Genomic DNA, 19,490 nt, shown 5'->3' on the forward strand with positions numbered 1-19,490 from the left:
CACCTTAGCGTCAAAATACGATGCCCAGTCACGAAGCAAAGTTTTTCCCACTTTGTATGTGTGCTGTAAAGTGCAGCACGCATGCAAAGTTGGAAAAGGAAGGAGAAATGAAAGTATTTCTCCTTCCTTGCAACTACTTGAAAAGGCGCGGTTTTCTCACGCTAAAGCGTAAGAAAACGTGGGTGGTTGCATGGGAACACCTATACTCGACCCTTGGTACGCCCCCATGGTGCAAAGTAATGTAAAGCAGCTTCACATTACTTTTCCGTTATTTCCAGCGCTAAACAAGTTTAGCGCTGGAAAGTAAAAAGGGAAAAAAAGATTTTGTGACAATTTGTGTCACTCTGGTGATGCAAACACAGTGCAAAATCTTAATAAATCTCCCCCTTAGTGTACATATTTGTCAGGAAAGTGGTTTTATACTGTGTTATTGTACTTAGCACGAGGTGAAGACCACAAATGTATTGAAATGAGAGTACTTTGGGTGGGTGACAGACAGTTCCGTGTAAAAAAAAAGTTACAAATATATTGAAAACTAATACATCTGCCACGTTGTTTTTAAGATTTGTGCTAGTAGGATTTTGATACAATACACACATCTGAAAAAATATTAATCGGCTATATTTCTGACCAACATGTGTCTCTCTGTAACTATTTAGCAGCCCCTCCTAATTAGTTATTATCAGTGTGACAAAATGCTTGACCAATATTTTGAAATATTTTTAAACTGGATATTGCACACTGAAATATGAAGCAATACTTGTGCATGATGCTAAATGCAATGACATTATTGAAATAGCGCCATTCACTAAAAAGCTGCAGGCCTTGATTCGCCACCAGTTCAGATAGAGAATCTTGCAACAGTTTAGTCTGCGCTGAAGTCCATGAAAATGGACAGTGCTGAGAAAAACACAAGCCCTTTTTTGTGTGAAGTTTTATGTAGCTCTAACTAGACCCGAAGGTATCAGATCACTTTACATGAGCACCAGTTATGTTACAGACGGACAGATTAATTTTTGTTAGGCACGGGGAGATTAAGTGATTTGCCCAGAATCACAAAATGTTGAGCGTCCCTTCCGAGATTCGAACCCGGTTCCCCGGCTCCGAGGTCGACTGCCCTAGCCTTTAGGCCACATTCTCTCGCCCTTCTGATCGACCTCCACCTGCTCCATGCCTACCAGTCTCTATACACTACATTGCAGCTAATCCTCTCCATTGAGAACATGTTCAATCACCTTGTGGCACAGGACTACACCACCTCCTCTTCAGCTTCACTTACAATCTTTTCACTGCTGTATACACTTCTTGTGTATTTTATTTCTCTATAATGATTTACCATTTTGTAGTTCTTGACCTTATGTAACTATCTTTAGTAATAGTTGGTAATATACACGCAACAACATATGTCTGCAGTATGTGCTGTAGCACCTTTGGGCAATGTCTGTGCTACATAAAAAAGTATAAATGAATAAATACATAAATAAATAAACACATGTAACATCCTTTCAAACAAAGCAATATCATTTCTTGCACTTCCCAGTTCAAATTTCGACTGACAATCACAGATGGCTTCTACTGGAACCTGTTATGGTGATCCTATTTTGGGACATTGAAGTATATGTGTAAATTGGTTTAAAATCCCTTCAAAATCCTGGAAGAATTTATCTCTGTAAATTTGTCTTTATTCCTACCAAATTTTGATCAATATTACAGCTCACACGGTCGTACAAAATCACTATTTGAGACTACATATCTTTCAAAGAACCCATGGGTGTGATGCTGTGATGCCCATTTATAAAGTGTTTTTTAAATCTTATCTGGTTTGACCAAGGTTATTGATCGTATGTGCTAGAAATGCACTATTTGCACTATTCGCAGCTAGATTCCCTGGAGCCTTGGAGGGAGAGCCCCCAAGCCCCAATTTAAAGTGGCCTTTAAGCTCTGTGGAGTGTAGACCAATGTGATTGGTCCAATATGGTTACAAAACCAACTCTTCCTGTTCGTCCCCTGGGTGCCCAAATACCCGATGACAAAGAGTGTCTGATCTTTTTTCATAGTCCCCATCTCTGACTCGTGATAACCTTGCTACACCCTGCAGAGGTACCACCTATCCAGTATGGGGGTAGGCCGCTCATTAGCAAACCAGCAGCCAATCATATTGGGAAAATGGTTCAAATCCACCAATCACTCTACAGGGCGGGAGAGTAGGAAAGGATGCCCGTGGGAGGCATAGGCTTTTGCCAAGGTGGGTGGATCCATACTTCATGCACCGCACACATTCTGTCACGGGGTGTAGAATCTCATACTCTGTTGACCTGATGGTTGATTTTGGGGTTTGTGTCTTAGATTGAACTTTACTAATTGTTAAATAACAAGATGAATATCAAGCATTCGAATGCTTTCATCCAGGCCTTTCTTCCCAGTCCAAATTGTGAACACGGACTGGAAATATAAATAAATACTCTCATACAATGTCATTATATCCTGCATTTTATACAAGAAATATTAACCAGACATTAAAAAGCAACATTTACCTTGCTGCAAATAAATTACATTTCTGTACCACATTTTTTCTGAATATTAGTTACAGTTAACACCTCAGTGGGTACCATCAAAAATATAGTTGTTTTTCCATTGCATCAATGCTGAAATAACAAGCAATATTGAATGTCGTCCTTTGAATGAACGGTAGGAAGAAGTTATAATACATCAAGTATGGCACCGAGTGCTTTCATTTAACAATAACAGCCATTTTGTTCATTAGACAGTAAACAATTTAAAAAAACCAAATTGTAGTCAACATAATGGAGTTTTGCTCCTTGTGTTTGTATTTATAGCATGGAGTTTCCACATGTGATAGTTATAGATAGCACTGACCTGTAAAACCAGTACTTGAATAACGGTTCTTCTCTGTACCAGTGGCTCAATGCGAGCCATTCAGACACACAACAATTTTCTGTAAACAAAACTTTATTTCCCTTTTCTGAAGTAGTATTCCTTATTGGATTCTCTCACCTATTAGAACATTGAAATGTTCAATGCTCCATTGAAAACAATGGAGTGCTCCGGGCTTCTAATGGCTGGTATTATCCCTTAGCATCAACATTCTAATGTTTGATCACAGCTGAACCCGCTGGGTTCCGTGAGGCATTTGTTTTACAAATTAGAACATTCTGCCCTCTGGGTGAGGAATGTTCTAAAAGCCTTAGAGCCCTCTTTAGCGGGCTCTACCGGCCATTAACCCCTTCGATGCTCATGACGGAACGGTTCCGTCATGAGCATCGGTTGAGCTGTGCTCATGACGGAACCGTTCCGTCATGGCCCCGCCCGCGCTAGAACCCTTCAGCACCGCGGGGGAATCCGCGCAGCGCTGAAGGGGTTAAACACCCGCTCCCTTGATGAAGGCTCTCGCCTTCAGCTCGGGCCTTTAATGCTGGAACAGGCCTTTAATGGCCAGTGGAGCCCGCTACGGCGGGCTCTAAGGCTATAGAAGAATATGCTGAACACTTTCTCAACCATGTCTCAGGTTAGTGTTGGTGTTTTGCTTATCAACTCATGTACCACCAATCATCTACAATGAATAACTATTAATGTTCCCAATTAGCTGTTTTTCTGCCATTTGTGGCTTTTCCCTTCTAATTGGGAGCCTCTTGCACAGGCACTTGACACTGTTCATGTGTATGTTAAGTGCAGTGTGGCACTATGGCTGCTGGGAGGAGTAGCCCTTTCCTCAGAACAAGCAAACTACAGACACCTTCACAGTGCTCAGTCCTGAACACCCAGATAGATCGAGAATGCAATTGCTTTGGCACTTACCCAACTATCCATTCAACAAGAGGAAATTGCATGACCCATAGAACGTCTATTTTATTGCAATCTTTTAAAGGTGATTAGGAAATCAGGGTGGATCATAAAAGGAAGAAGGAAAAAAGCAGAACACTAGCCTTCTTTGTTTAGCCTCCCAGGATCTGGAAGAGCATCCCCATTGACATCATATCTGGACCAATCCTCTTAAAGGCACACGTCTTCGAGAAGCACTACCCCTGACTTATCAGTCTACTCTTTACCTTCCCCCAGTATTTGTATGTTCCCAGTGGCTGTGCGCCTTGTTCATTGCTTTGTTTATCATTTGCTAGGTTGGCTCTCTGTCCCCAGTTGCCGGCAGGAGCTCATCTTAGCCAGCGGGCCGTTTGGTCTTCGAGGTTGCGGAAATATGCACCCCAGGCTTCTCTCCACTTGACGTGGCCTCATTTTAAAGAAATTGTTGTTTGTGTCCTGGCGACTGATGCATATAGCCCCCCTTTGTGTCTATCTGGACTTGATGCCTCCTATGTCCAAGAATTCGGATTTTATTGATGGCATTGCCCACATGAAAACATAGCTGCCCCCTCTTTCTATCCTATTAGGTCCCAGCGGGGAATCTGTATTTCTTGCTTATCCTGTCCTCTAGATCCTGTATTACCTTCCTGGTCTTCCATTCCAGGCGCATCTCATTGTGTCTCATGATGAAGGTGTGTCCCAGATCTGGGCTTGACACCGAAACGCGCATCCGCGCTGGAGCTTCATGTGTCTTCCCTGCCTCTATCTCTACTCCTGAGAAGAAATTGTATTATGTACTGTATTATTGACTGAGGACCTCTCTCCCTTATGTTTACTGTTTTGCCATATTGAAATCTTACGTTTGCTAGTCCCTTTTGGGGAAGACTTCTGTTAGTATTTGAATACATACACCGTGGTAAAATGTATTTTGACCTGATGGGTTGCCTGGGTATGTCTGAGTATGTGTATGAATGGTTGTCTTGAAGTAGTGAGTGTGTGTGACTCATGATGCGTGTAGATCTTTGTGATATTTATTCTTCTTATGTCTTTCGTATTATACTGATCAACTAATGAAAATAAATATGATATCCCTAACCTCATAGGTTTCTTGCATCATAATTGGGAAGGCCTGTGTTTCTAGAATTGTTCTTGTCTTATCAGTGACTTTCGAGCACTTAGAAAAGTAATTTTGGACAGAGTGGTTTGTTTCTTGATTGGAAATTACACTCTACAAATACCAACACATACATAAAATCTTCAGTGAAACTGATTGATCACCGAAATAACAAACATTTTCTTGTTTATTGAAAAAACATTTGTTGATTAAGATCGATTATGTGATCATGTGATCAGTGTCAAAGTAACTCAGGAAAACCTTGTAAGTAATCCTTAACCTCAAAGTACCAACCAGGGTAAAAGTGGACATTATTATTTTTGAAGTATTGTGGTGAGTTGTTTGATGATCAAGACGGGTCTTCAAAAGAAAATGCATTCTGTAACACTGGGAGTGATTTTGGGTTATATGCATGTTCTATCATTTGTAACAGGGACAGATTTTGAAGACCGGGCGTTCTTTCCTGTGTAATAACTGGGCAAATCCTTGATCTGCAGGAGACTATGAGTTCAGGCTCTTCTAAGGGTTTCTGACTGTCCACTGACACCCTTACCCACTTTAGACTTTATTGGGATTTTGCTACCATTACATTTCAAGAACAAGCTTAGACAAGGGCCAGCATTCCTGTTGGATCATTCAATCATCTGTTTTCCCTTTGTTTTAGATTCTAGGACCATATGCGTTTGGGCGTGGAAAGTGTCTGCTGCAGACCATCATGTACTACCACTCCATTCACTGAATCTCGCTACAAGACCTTTCCTGTGATCCTCCCGACTGCCTGGATTGAATCGTAGTACCATCCACTTTCAGAGTCCACAGATTGGAGAGTGGAGGAGGATATCTGCCCAATGCCAGTGTCCAGGTCTCCTCATTTACTTAACCTTTTTCTACTTGAATACAACTGTAGTTTAGAACTCATTGGGAGTGAATAAAAATCACCTGAAATGGAGGGGTGGGTCTCGTCTTAACAATGAGGTTACAGACTAGTAGATCTGCAGTTGTGTTGATTAGGCAACATTTTTTGTCACATTAAAAATAAATGTTTTGCTTGTAGCCCTGGGAAAGCAATGGTTGTTGTTTAGAGATGCTGGGGTCTTGGGATGAGTCTTGTTTCTCTAGCCTCTTTTCAAACACACTTTGGCCCAGCTTTACTATCATTTTGGATTGTGGTTGCGCCACTTTTTTGGCACAGCCATGATGCAAGTGTAGGAGCTACATGGGTCGAGCATGGGCGTTTCCATGCATCCACCCATGTATTTTGACACAACCTGGATCTACTAGAGGCAGTAAATCCGGATTTCCTCCAAAATGGTGTACCTACCCAAGAGAGGCGTAACAAGGAGAAATATCTTAATTTTTCCTCATTACTTGATATTTCCATGTGTGCTGCATTCTACAGCACACATGGAAAAAGGAATATGCCTCTAAGTATCGTTTTTGTGCAGGAAGGTATTCCTTCCTGTGCAAAAAACAATCCTGTCCTGTGACTCATGCAGATTTGCATCACGGAGCAAGGGTGCCTGCGTTGGCTCTAGACTGTCCGCAGTGTGCCAGAACGATGAGAGAGCAGAAGTCCACCATGTCTTAGTAGATATGGCACAGTTCTGTTCTCTCCCTCTCACGCACCACAGTTCAGTAAGTTGCCTTGCGTGAAAGGTTAATAAATCTGGCCCTTGGTGTGCTGTATTTATCCGTCATGTTAGAGCCCGGATTGGTAGAGGTTTACTGGTGGAGGAACCTTTGCAGTGCCTACCAGTTAAACTGGCCCCACTCCCCCAAGAGCCTTCTGCTGCTATAAAGAAACGTCCCTAACAATTACCCGCAGTGTGGGGCTGATCCACTGAGCTTTACAGATTGTCTAAATCCAGGTATGGTTCTAGTGCCAGGCAAAGTCTGTTGCACCCAGTCGCATGTGATCAAAAGCAGCATTGGACACAGCTTGAACTCACACAGAGATGGGGCCCTACTTGTGGTATGTCTTTTCATGAGACAGGCTTTACTTTCTGATCCCTACTTTCTATATACATCTTGTTTTTTCTCTTCAGAATGTATACCATTCTTAAGATACTGTCCAATGATATCCTAAGCCTAGTCCTTAAACTGTCCAACTTAACTCCAAATATTTCACAAATCAGAGTTGTGGCTACTGCAGTCTTCACTGAATTTTACTACCCCAGCCAACCCTAAACTCACCCATAATTCATGCACTTAGAAGACTCTTGAGCCTCTCCTACCCTTCCTGAACCACTTTCGATCGACGTCTCTCCAGCCACTCCCTCTGTGACATTTTTCTCTTATTGCTGTAGCAATATCAACCTCCTAAAAATTACATACATCTTTCCCATTCATATTTTAATCCCATAAAGCTACCATTGCAAACACTGGCAAATCGTTGTCTCTGCAGAGTAGCCAATTATAGTTTGAGCATGCATTCTAAATCCCACATGCAGGCCCACTTGAGCAGGTCAGAGGTAAACTGGCAAGCAATCTCCATGGAAGTGAACACCCTAATTTTCTGTCTTCCAGACTCTGCACGCCCAGAAGCAACAACTACATGCAAACATTACAGTCTTCCAAGCACCCAAAGGTGACCAAAGGACAGCGGCGGCTCGTCCGCTAAGGCGGAGGAGCGTCGCCTCACTGTTTGTGCAGCAGTATAAGAAAACAAACAAGTGATAACTCAGTTATCATTTTATTTTTTTCCTTTTTGCGAGGCAGCTTGGCGAGCAGGGCTGACAGAGCAGCCGAGGAGTGGTTTGCCCCCACTCCCAAGTGTGCAATGACTGTTTGGCTGGCCCTCTCGGGCCGCCCAAACCAGTCATGCGCACTTTCCCTCTTATCCACCCAGGCTTCATTACAGCCTGGGTGGAGAACATGCCCACCCCTCCAGCCCCTGGCTGAGCACCGTGTCACGGCGCTCAGACCAATCACAACACTGCATTGCAGCATTGTGATTGGCTCAGTGGAGCCTGGGTGCTTCCAGGCTGCTTACTGTTCCTGCCGGAGGGAGAAATAGAGACGTGACCAGGAGGAGCGGCAAGGAGGACGTGGTAAGCAGGTAAGTTACAATCATTATTTTCTATTTAACCTCACCTAACCCTCCCCGCACCTTCACCCCGATCGGTGCCAGCCGCCGCTGCCAAAGGTAACCTACCTCTGTTTTCTCTACATACAAAGATCATACCACTTCGTCCTCGTCCTTGACAGAGTGCATGCCCCTCGTACTCATGCTGGTCATTACTTGTGAAGTGAATCCTACCTCCTCAAGAAAGAAAACTCAAGGCTAGGATAAGAATGAAAGCCAGCCACACCTTTTCCTGGGTGCATATAAGGATGACATTCCCAACATCTTGCTGCGTTTTCCAGTCTTGGGCCGAAATGAGGACTTCATGAATATGCAGCGGTCTCTGCTAATGTTGGGCCTCCAAAGTTGCCTCCATTCACTTTTCCCCTGCTTAGCATTTGGAGAGAGGATGGCTAGACACAGGGAGGCATATTTACAATAAAAAATTGGTGCGTGGAGCTGCACCAAATTTGGCAGCACTGCGCTCTGACTTTTTCAAAACACAGGGATGCGCCGTATTCACAAGAATACGGCTCACCCCTGTTTCCCCTAGCGCTGGCGCAAAAAAAGCTGCCTAGTGTCAGTGCAGGCACCATGCCGCCAATTGAAAGGGCGCCTATGCTGCAGAGACAATTGTTTATGCGCAGGAAGGGACACCTTCCTGCACATTAACAATCAATGAAGCACACCCTTGGAAAGAGCAAACAACGAGTATAATGTAATAATTTGTCCTTGTGTCACCATTCTAATGCCTGGCATTCCATGGTATTTGTTTTTGGTGCTGCCTCAGCCATGTAAATCTGGGACAGCATCAAAAAGCAATGGGTGTTGTGGTGAAACGCCCACAGCACCACCCATTGCACGCCCCTTTTCCGCAGAGGACTGGAGCATATTTACAAGGTGGCATTAAGCCACCCAAAGTAGCTTAGTGCCACCTTGTAACTATGTAAAATGGTGCTGCGCCACCAGAGCATCAAAAAAAGTGACGATCCAGTGGTGGTGAGGGCTTGAAAATATGCCCCAGGATGTCCCTAGGGAGGTATGGAACTTGTGGTTCATGACATCATTATTTTTCGTCTTTTGCTTTATGCTTACAGTGTAAATTTCAGGTACATTGTTGGTTGTCGCCTATTCTGTAGAACAGTGGCGATCAGAGGCAGAGTTCTATTTTATAAGCTTGCCTAAGATAAGGACCTGGAAAATGCTAGCCTTGAGACCTCGCACACATGCAGTGGATCAGAGGATGCACATGGGCACTTTCATTCCTGGATGGTAGACATAATATGGAAGGAAGTCTCTTAGCATTTAAAGGCTCAAAAGGATGGGTAAGTTGTGCTAGAAAAAGGTTGCACTAGGTCTGGTTCAGAGTCTTTGGATGTGGAAATTGGTGAGATGACACACCACTGAAAAACAGAGGGGGGTACTAGTTACTCCCTGTAATTTTGAATCATTTCAAGTGGAATTGGGATTTTCCCACAACTAAGGAACCAGTTGCTTCATTTTTGGGAATTGGCATTGGGTACTGCCGCAAGTCTTCTTACTGCGCTGCCCTACGCCAAAATCTTTCATATGTTCACAGAAATGATTAGGGAGCAACTTACAACAGTATTTTCAGAAGTAATACTGTCAGGGCTGTTCCCAGAAGCCTGGAAAATAGCCTAAGTTCGGCCTTTATTGAAAAAGAATAATCTCGACCCCACCGAACCAGGCAGCTATCGGCCGATTTCAAGGATCCCTTTCTATTCCAAGGTTTTGGATAAACTACTTAACAGGCAGATTACAACCTTCATCATGGATGAACATCTTCTAGATCATTCACAATATGGATTTAGAGAGGGTCGTGGAACAGAGACAGCTCTGGTGATGGCAGTAGAAGAACATTGGACGAGGGAAGGAAGGCCGCCTAGATTTTGTTAGATCTGTCGGCGGCCTTCGACACAGTCAACCACGGAATCCTAATTGGAAGATTAGAAGAGTTGGGATTCCAAGATACCGCCATTACTCTACTATCATCATATCTAACGAACAGATCGTTTGTTGTAGAAATGGATGGATCAGTCTCTAAATCCTTTAAACTGCCATGTGGAGTGCCGCAGGGTTCCTCCCTCAGCCCCACCCTTTTTAATATCTATGTGGCCCCTTTGGCGGGCATTATTAGGAAATGTGGTTTCTCGGTGGTCTCCTACGCCGATGACACGCAGGTGGTGGTTTCGGTGTCAAATAACATAGAGGAGACAACAGACTGTTTTAATACCTGCATGGCACAGATCAACATTTGGATGCAGAAGAATTGCCTCAAACTTAATGGGGGAAAAACAGAGGTGTTGGTATTAGGATCCAAGACCTCCTTCTGGTCCCCAAGATGGTGGCCGGCTGACCTAGGTGAATGCCCAGTTCCGGTCACGAAGGTGAGGAACTTAGGTGTTATATTTGATGAAAGACTAACGTTCGAATATCAAAATAAAAAACTGGCCTCCACTTTTTGCGGCATTCTGAAAATAATTAGGAAGATTCGTCCTTTCATTCCATCGGACGCTTTAAAAACAGTGGTCACGGCCCTAGCTCTGTCACGATTGGACTATGGTAATGCCCTATATGTGGGACTTCAAACACAGCTTTTAGTTAGACTTCAACGGATGCAAAATGCAGAGGCTAGAATGATTCTGGATATCCCCAAGTATGAGTCTGTCTCCCTTCGATTGAAAGACCTACATCGGCTGCCGGTGGGTAAAAGAATTATTTTCAAGTCACAATGCCTGGCATTTAAGGCACTACAGGGGAAGGGGCAATTGTATCTGAGAACACATCTTAAAAAATACATGCCAGTTAGGAATTTAAGGTCAGCACAAGCACAACTACTGTCAACCCCCAGATATAAGCAAGCTCGATGGGGGGCAGGAGCTTTTTGTTGGGAACAGTAAAAATTTGAAATTCCTTGCCGCTGTCGATAAAAAACAGCAAGACACTAATGTCATTCAGAGGGCTGCTGAAAACATGGCTATTTAAGAATTAAAGTTAGAGGCTCAGTTAATTTGTAGAGGCATCATACCCGTTGGTCATAGCGCCAAGACGCCCTAGGGCATTCGTGCGCTTTATAAGTTTTAAATCAAAAATCAAATCAAAGGGCAGGAATGCATCACATTTATGAAATAAGGTGCATTCCTGTCCTTTCACCCTGCACAGAGGCACAATTTGCTGCCTAGCGCCAACACAGGCACATGGTGCAAGGGTGTCTGCGTTGCATGCAGGATTGTTTTTGTGCAGGAAGAGGCACCTTCCTGCACAAAAACAATCCCAAGGGGCATTTACTTCTTTCTATGTGTGCTGCAGCACACATGGAAAGAGAAAAAACCGAGGAGAAATAAAAATATTTCTCCTCATTATGCCTGTTCTTGGGAGGCATAAGGTTTTGGTGCTGGCCCAGGTTCACAGGATTACGTAAATCTGGGGAGCGTCAAAATCCACGGGTGTTGCGTGGGAAACCCCTCTGCAGCGCTCATCGAAATGAAAAGCTCCTGAGGTTCTGGTAGACTTCATCGTGGGTAGCCTAGTGGGTAGAAAGTCTAACTCAAAAGAGACAATTATTAAAGACCTGACAGACAAAAAAACATAGACTCCGCCCTGAAAAGGGAATATTATAGCTCACATCTGGCATTAAGAGATGAAATAAAAGGGGCACATACATCTCAGTCCTTGATTTATGATTACACAAAGCTTTTTAAAACAGAGGAAAGTTTTGCCTTAATTAAAGGTATGAATGTTTGCCTTACTAGATGGGAAAGAAAGACAAACTGAATACTTACCCGCCTTCCCATTTTACGTGTAAGATCATCTGCCATGGTTGGAGGAGCCTTGTTGCGTCCAGACGCAATCTATGTTTAAAGAACTGGCATGCAGATGCAACACAAAACTATTTTGCTCTGTACATGTTATTTTAAGGTACCCATTTACTTTGTCACGAAAAAAGGAAGCACATATTTTTTTTTTTAAAGAAAGCATTCCTACCCTTTAAGATAGAGTGGATATATTTCTTAGTCTGTCTTCGGAGGAAAATATTTTATGCAGCCAACCAGAAGATGGCAGCAACAACCTTTCCATAACGCTCATGGTTTCTCGAACAAGTACTCAAGAACTTCAATCAAAGAAAGCAATAATCCATATTCTTCCAAAGGGAAGAGATTGTATTGCTGATACTCTTCATGGGGCTGCAGAATGGGGATTGACCTGAAAGGGAGTGAGTGGAGGTTATCCATTTCAAGATGCTAACCCTCCAGAGAATACTTCTGTTGATACCGGCGGGGGATTACACAGTGACCATAGACCTATGGCTATCCAGAACGCAAGCAGATATTAATGATACCCGAGTTTTTTTGTTCAGGAAAATCACTTCTACTTCTAAGTACCTAAGCTTCCAGTCTGTTGCCATGGTATTCACTAAATTGGTGGCTCCACAGTGGCTCGCCTTCTCTTACAGGGTTTCCTTATCTAAGTGACGGTCTTCTTCACACACCCACACAACACTGAAGTCACTGGAAGGCCTGTAAGCAGGCTGCACCTGTCTGGAAAACAGCTATTTCTACTCAACATTTTCTAATGTCTGATGGCCCTTTTTTCGAGGTCTGACATTTATTGGCGCATAATGACGACAGATGCCAGTTTCTCGGCGTGGGGAGCTTCCCTGAAGGCTTGTGTACACAGGGTCACTAGTCATAGATGGAAATGTGTCACTCTTCCAACTGGAGGAGTCTTAAAATCTGCCAGGCTCTTCCAGTTTTACAATCAGAATCATTATATATTAATAGGTTCCGACAATACGTAGACAGTTTCATAAATAAATGATCACGGGCAACACGTTTCAACACCCTGGGGATTCTAGTACAACACTTGGGTCTTTAAGCAGAACACCGCCTGTTGGCTTTGAAAGCTGTTCATATAAAGGGCTCGGACACATTCCAAGCAGATGGGCTAAGCAGGAGATTTCCATCATCCCACAATCTAGCCTTTCTTCTCCCACTTTACAAGAGATATGCACGAGGTTCGGGGCTCCATGGGTAGATCTGTTTACGTCCAAGGAGAATGCTCATGTTCATTTGTTTTAATGCAGGAGTCCAAAGGCAGGAAATGGATGTCTTACTAGTAGAAGGCCTCAGGAGGGCTTTTATGGATTCCCTCCTTTCCCAGGTTGCTAGCCAGGGTGCTGAAAGCGCACAGGAATATAACATTGGTGGTGTCGTTTTAGCCCGGGAGGTCTGAAATTTCTATGTGCTGGATTGACAATCCCCTCTTCATGCCTTAGGGTTTCGAGTTCCAGAGCGATTGATATAGTCATTTTGCAAATCGAAAGAGAGGAGGGGATTAGGGAACAAAGGGCTTTCCCATCATTTAGCAGAAGTCATTCAAAATTATTGGAGGCCTTCTACTCGTAAACCATGTTTTCGGCATTGGAAATCTTTTCACAAGTGGTTCAAGGTTCATAAGTAGAGTCCTTTAAAATATGACTTTCCAGCTATTCTCCAGTTCCTTTGGGATGGCTTTCACCTTTAAATTTCCAGTTTCTCTTAAGGCACAATGGCAAGCTACAAGAGCATATAGGCAGCCTTGGGGGACATAGGGAATGATGACACATTAGCTACGAGGTTGCTCAAACTTTTTAATCGTCTTACCCCTCGGTGACACCCACTTCCCCTCAATGGAACTGCCGTTTGGTGTTGAAGTCTTTTCAGTGGCATCCTTTCGAACCCTTGTCTTCAGCGAACATGCCATTTCTTACAATAAATTATGCCTTTTGGTAGAAAAAACATCAGTTCGAATGATTTATTAACTGGGTGCCTTGTTGGTTTATCCTCCCTTTCTCTCTATCACAAATGATAGTGTGAGTCTTCACCCGGATCCTTCTTTTCTGCCTACAATAGCTTCAACTTTTCACAACAGCCAGAATGTTTTCCTTCCAGTCATTTACAGTCTCCTTCTTCAGAAGAGGAACTCCTCCACACCTTACATGTTAAGAGGGCGTTAATGGTCATGCTTCTTCCACCAGTCTGAACATTTATTTGTGGCCTTTGGAGCATCTGGTCAAGGGCAGAAAGGGTTTTGCTTTGATAAGATGATGGATCCAATCCATTATTGCCCTGGGATAATCTTTAGCAGTTTTGCCTCTTAACTCCACTAACTAAGCATTTTTCTGGTTCAAGGGCTAAGGTTCAAGGGGCTACTTGGGCATCACCTCACACTTTAGAACATAATTAGGCTCCAATGGTTGGGGAATGATGTGAGGAACTTTATAGTTGCCATTCTAAGTTCCATTCTGTAACATATTTCTTTTCTTGTGTAAATTTAATTAAAGTTCACTGTGTAAATTGTTATGTGTGTCTTTTAGACGAGGTCCAGTGTTGCTTGGATATTTCCTACAAGTATTGACTGGAACGAGGATGAGAGGTGTGGAGGTAATGTCCTGATTCACTTCTGTTATTCTTCATCACTCTTAGTTCTACTTATCCTCGTCCTAATCACTACAGTTTGCCACATTCACTTGATGATACGGCCTTAGTCTAGGCAATGTCAGAAGGTTGCTAAGAAAATGACCCTCTTTTGGACACCCAATAATGGTGGGTGGGCTTTAATTCTCAGCATTTTGTGGAGTCTCCTGTCTGAAGGGGGTTGAAAAAACATCCCAAGCGATGGCTGTGATGAGGAGAAGTAGGACTAAGAATAAGAAGATTATCGATAAGTAAAAAGGAAATCGTGACAGAGTACCTCTGCCCTTATATGGGTACATAGCACCACCACTGATTTAACGCTGATTGAAAATGCACAGCTTTCAGTAACCAGACAGCATGCATTCAAAACGAACCAAGACAAAGCAACTATAAACACAGATTACAAATATAAAAGAGTTTTCAGATATTCTGTGCTTTGTTTCATATGGTTAAAGACAGAAAAATATTATAAAAACGTAACATGATAAACTGTGTGTGGGATTTAAGGGCCAGATGGAACTAGAGCAGAGGTCTTCAAACTGGGGGTCGAGCACCCTGGAGGGCCGTTAAGTGATCTCGGGTGGGGGGGGGGGCGCCAGTCTCGGGCCAATACAAACATCATGCTGTGTTTTGAGTGTTAAAAACATGACCGGCAGTAAGCCACTTTGCAATGGACCATCGCTAGCAACTTTCGTTATGTATATCCTGACAGGGAGCAAGTGTAAAAAGGAGTAATAGAGCTGAACTGCAATATTTAAATATGTGAAAGTGTGAAGAAACTGAGAGGGGCCCGAGGACTTTTAATTTTATTTTTTACAGGGGAGGACGCAGCATTAAGAAGTTTGAAGATCACCGTACTAGGGCTACAAGCCCATTCATAGTTCTCCCCCTGCAAACTCCCTTTTATCCGCAGACATCCCAGCCAATTGTTCACATTTTACACACACCTCAACAAAGTCCCTCAATTTCTCTATATGCTTTAGCCAGCTCTCTAAACTTCTGTAATCACCTCATTGAGCTAAATTACTTTTTCAATACATCCCAGCTATCCCGTTTCTGTGTTCACCCAAACCCGAGTCTCTCAGTTTGTCATGTCAACACCATCTCTCCCATCTTTTTATGCCTCAACCAACGTTTTAATTCTCTGGTACATCCCATCCAATTAGCTCACTTTCTGTATACACTTCAGTCAGTTTGTGTGCCAACATCGACATTTTATAAAAGACAGACAAATAGCCAGAGAAACAATAGTGGGGTGGTGGTCCAGGGTAGAAGAAGGTTGAAAGGTAACTCAGCATTACAAAACAAAAAAGATAATTTGCTTTTAGATTTTCTCGATATTTTTCATTGCTTTCTTAATCAGCTCTATATTTTCACTAGAGATGATGACATGAGGCAATATTAAACAATCATAAACCTTTGTTCAACACGGATGGTTTTATGGATTGAACTAGAATGACAACATGACCAATTGTGTTTTAGCGTGGCTGTGACAGCATCTGTCGATTGCACATGTGTATATACAAGAAGGCCTTTCGTAATACATAGACTTATTTTTATAGATCTTTAAAATACAGCTGAACAGATATACATCAAGACATACAGCGAATGGCTTCCGTTTGCTCGTCTGGTTTCGTAGACACTGACGGTATCTACTGGAATACATATGGGTGTCAAGTGAGGTCACATTCATGATAAATTAGCATTTCAATATATTAAATGGATTAAGGCTTTTTAAATAATAAGCTGATTCTCAGAAAGGTACTATATTCTGTTATTTACATCCTTGTAAAAAAATAACACTTCACATTTACTTGTGTGAGCTTTTGTAATTCCCTATCTCTTGAGAATAAAATGACATTGTATACAATGAAAAGGGGAGAAGGTGTTTACAGCCAGCAGAGATGTCTCCAAAGTGAACCTGGGGATCCCAAATATAGCTCTACCAGCTCTCACTCCGAGGGTCCCTGTAAACACCACGGCCAGCTCCCTCACCTTCTGTATAAATGCTCGCCCAGTCCTCTCTCTTGCAGTACACAGCTCGGCCAGCTCAAACTTTTTTTTTTGCAGATTTATTTAGCGGGAACTCGACCTGAAGGTATTGGAGCGCTTTACACGAGCACCGTATTTACATTACACATTCAGGCACGGGGAGATTAAGTGATTTGCCCAGAATCACAGAATGTGGACGCGACCCCGAGCCTCGAACCCTGGTTTCCTGCACCAAAGTCGTCAGTCTAGCCGACGGACCACATCCTCTCCCCAACTTCTGCATAAACCACAGCCATTTCCCTCAATTTCTGCATACACCCAGCCAGTTTCTGCGTTTTCTGCAATCTTCTGTCTACAACCAGCCAGTTCCCTCACTTTCTGTGTGTACCCCATCCAACTCCCTCACTTAATGTCAGTCAACAATTAACAGTCAGCGCCCTCCCCATCTCTATACATCCCAGTTAGCTCCCTCATTTTCTGTATGCTCCCCAGTCAGCTCTCTCGCCTTCTTCATTCACCCGGCCAGCTCCCTCTCTTTCTGGATACACCCCCATCATCTCCCTAATTTTCTGTATGCATCCCTGCCAGCTCTCATTTTCGGGGTACATCCCAGCCAGCTCCCTCATTCATTGTTCACCCCTGCAAACTCCCTCTTTTCTGTAGATATCCCAACCAATTGTTCACATTTTACATACACCTCAGTTTATGTATACTCCTTAGCCAGCTCCCTAAAATTCTGTATACACTCAATGAGCAAGATTACTTTTTCAAATACATCCCAGATATCCTCCTTTCCGTGTTCACCCAACCCGATCTCTTCCTTTCAGTCATCTCCCTCTCTCCCATCTTTTTATGCCTCAACCAACGTTTTCATTTTCTGTTCACGTCCCATCCAATTACCTCACTTTCTGTATACACTTCAGCCAGCTCCTTTGTGTGGTAACATCGGTATTCTGATAGCTTCTTCGCTCATTATTTCTGCATGAAGAGAGCTCCCTCACCCCTTAATATCTGTATAACTTCAGCGAACTCGCTTATTGGCCCCCGCATAGATCTCGCCAAACTCCCTCACTGATTCCTGCATTGACCTCACTGATTCCTGTGCAGACCTCAGTCAAATAACTCAGACTCATATATAACCTCAGCCAACTGCTTCACTGACTCCTTTATATCCACACTGATTCCTGAAAAGACCTCAACCAGATCCCTCACTCTCTGATCCCAGTATAAAACTCAAACAGCGCAGTCCCCTTGATCCCAGAACAGAATTTAGCCAGCCACCTCATTCAGAGATTTCTGTGTAGATCTCACCAAACTATCACTCACTGATCCTAGTGAAGACTTCAGATCGCTCCCTCGCTCACTGGCCCCTGTACAGACGTAAGACAGCTCTCTCACTTATAGGTCCCGGTATAGGCTTCAATCAGCTCCATCATTTGTTAATCTCTTTATAGACCTTAGTCATGTTTCTCACTCGTTGATACCTGCATAAACTGCAAACTCCCTCACTCACTGATCCCTTATAGACTTCAGAAACCTCCCTCAAAGAACTGTATAGACAGCAGACGGCTCTCTCACTCATTGATTTCTGTATGAACAGAGTGCTGATACAAAACATGCCTTTGTGGCATTTACATTTAGATTTTACAGTATTTTCAATGCAGAAGGAGGAAGACACCATGGAGGCGTCCACAAGAAATCTGTTTTGGGCTGAGAATGAGAGAAAACAGATGGTGAGTAAAAAAATATAAATTATAACAGTGATAGAACCAGACAATGGTGGTCCCTGTAGATGGGTAATGCAGTAACAAGAGAGATGCTCAGCAGAAGTAGACAGGGGACCATGGCAACCAGAATGATAAGTAGACTCTAATAATTTGGAATAGGCAGAAGTACAGCAGAGGATGAGGGAGAGCTCTTCAGGTGCCATGGTGATATGGTTACCAGGAAACTGTCCTTTCATCACCATACAATTTTCCTCCACAAGGCCCATCACCAGCGGCAGTATACATCATGTGTGAGGTTCGACCCAAAGAGATATCTCCTAATAGCCCGCATCAAAGTAAACGACTGAATATAGCACCTACCAGCTCGAGTGGTTAATTTCCTGAACCGTTCGCACAGGAAATATTTGAACATGTTTTAAAGGGATACGAGAAGCTGTATGTCAAGGAGCACAATAGCATAGCAGCTAATGGACATCCTGGCTGTAACAGCCCCAGGGCTTATTTTTATTTCTGTAAAACTAATTTGTGAAGAGTATTTTCTGGATCTATTCTTTGATTGAAACATACCCCAAATTTCGGTGGATTTCACTGACAAGTGATGAGGAATATGATCACTCTAGCTGGACCTGCTTGACTATAAGAGAATATACATAGTTATACTTGGGCATACACATTTGGGAAAAGGATTTCTGCCAGAGCCACACCTCATTCGTTGATTTTGCTTTTGCGTCTTATTAACAAGAAGTATGAACTTTACTTTTCTAACCCCAATGTCATCGACCATGGCAGCATTCACATTTAATAAAACTGAACTCAGGATCATCTCGGTAAAAATATTCTGTGCATGTGGATTAAGTATGTTTGTGTTGTATGCATACTTCATGGGTCCCATTTTTTAGGTAACGTTTTGGCTCAATTCGGATTCTGACCCCAGTGGTGCTGCTTACAGTTCCTCCGGAACACTTTTCATTCCCTGTGAGCTAACCGATCCCTCTGGTACCAGTTGGCTCATTTATATTGACCATAAGTAATGCCCTTCCAATGCACACTAGGACTAAAAGTAAATCTGATTTTCAGTATTTGATGGTGTTCATGGTTGAGCATTTGTCTCTATTATAGATCACTGTTTATAAAGATTTTGCAGCTTTGCTTTTTACAATAGTCTTTAAAAAACGTACTAGTCTGGCCCATCACTGGGGTCAGAGGTAATATCGTGTCATCGAGATTTGCCAATTGCAGACAATCTCACTTGTGTTTTCCTGAGACTCAGGAGACATTAGGTCAACATTAAAGTAAAC

Source organism: Triturus cristatus, chromosome 1_2 (assembly GCF_964204655.1).
Source record: "Triturus cristatus chromosome 1_2, aTriCri1.1, whole genome shotgun sequence".
NCBI lineage: Eukaryota > Metazoa > Chordata > Amphibia > Caudata > Salamandridae > Triturus > Triturus cristatus.